Source organism: Phalaenopsis equestris, unplaced genomic scaffold, assembly GCF_001263595.1.
Source record: "Phalaenopsis equestris unplaced genomic scaffold, ASM126359v1 Scaffold000492, whole genome shotgun sequence".
Lineage (NCBI taxonomy): Eukaryota > Viridiplantae > Streptophyta > Magnoliopsida > Asparagales > Orchidaceae > Phalaenopsis > Phalaenopsis equestris.
The window spans coordinates 22,708-24,399 of record NW_018164932.1 but is presented as its reverse complement, the minus strand read 5'-3'; positions in this window follow the sequence as shown (position 1 = coordinate 24,399).

Sequence of the window (1,692 nt, the reverse complement as noted above, 5' to 3'; positions counted from 1 at the left end):
AGAAATTTCTATCCAAATATTTCCCTTCATTCAAAACTGCTAAACTTAGAAATGACATAACATTGTTCTGTCAGCTTGATGGAGAGTCAATATACGAAGTTTGGGAGAGATTTAAAGAACTTCTTAGGAAATGCCCTCATAATTCGTTATCAAATTGGTTGATAATTCAAACTTTTTGAAATGGATTAGTGGGATCTCTTAAATTGATTATTGATGATGTGGCTGGTGGTTTTTAATGTCAAAACCTTTTGATGAGGCTTATTCGTTAATAGAAGAGATGACTACCAACAATTTTCAATGGCCCTCTGAGAGGGTAAATCCTAAAAGAGTAGCTACTATCCATGATTCTGATGTGATATCTATGTTAGCTTCGCAGATTGCTACAATATCAAAGAAATTAGATCATTATGGGATGAATTATTCTGTAACACCTCCTATGATGGAAGAGAATGCATCTGGGAAATTTGTGGATGGTCTCATATCATATGAGACTTTAAATGTTTTTAATAGACCCAACAACCCTTATTTGAACTATTATAACCCAGGTTGGAAGAATCATCCAAATTTTAATTGGAATAACCATTCTTCTACAAATCAATAATGGGCAAACAACCCAGTGAACCCATTAGGAAATTCATCCAACCAAGGAAATATTAACTATGGACCTTCTTACCCTCTAGGATTTAACAGTAACACTCAAATTAAGGAAAAGAAGTTGTTTATGGAAGAGGTGATAGTAAACATGGGTCAACAATTGCAGAATCAAGGAAACCAATTACAAATTCAAGGAAGTCAATTACAACATCAAGGAACTGCTATTAAGAATATTGAAAATCTATTAGGGCATATCGCTACTACGCTTAGTAACCAAACATTAGGAACATTTTCTAGTAGTGTGGAACCAAATCTTAAAGTTCAAGGAAAAGCGCAGATAAAAGCGATACACTTATAAAGTGGAAAATAATTGGAAACGAGAGTACAAAAAGAAACGGAAACTGAAAAAGAGAAAGTGGATAATGAAAAAGAAAAGGGTCATGAATACCCAGATTTAGAGTATCCATTTACACCAATGAAGATTACTGTGGAAAAACCTTCACCACCGCTTCCTCAAAAATTGAAGCAACACAAACAGAATAAAAAATTTTCTAAATTTTTGGAAATTCTTAAGAAGTTAACGGTAAATATTCCCCTTGTAGAAGCTTTAGAGCAAATGCCCAATTATGTGAAATTTATAAAAGTTATTCTGAACAAGAAAAGGAAGTTCACGGATAACAAAACTGTTGCTCTTAGCAAAGAGTGTAGTGCAATCATTCAGAAAAAGCAGAAAAAGCTTCCTAAAAAGTTAAAAGATCCTGGTAGTTTCACTATACCGTGTGCTATCGGTGACAAATTCTATGGAAGAACTTTATGTGATTTGAGAGCCAGCATTAATCTTATGCCTCTATGATTTTTCAAAAGGTTAGGATTATGAGAATTCTCATCTACTACTGTATCTCTTCAGTTAGCAGATCATTCTGTTACATATCCTAAGGGAGTTATAGAAGATGTGTTAGTAAAAGTTGATAAATTTATCTTTCCTATGGATTTCATTGTTTTAGATATGGAGAAAGATAAAGAAATACCTATCATTTTAGGGAGACCATTTTTAGCTACTGGAAAAGCTATGATAGATGTTCAAAAAGGAGAATTAAC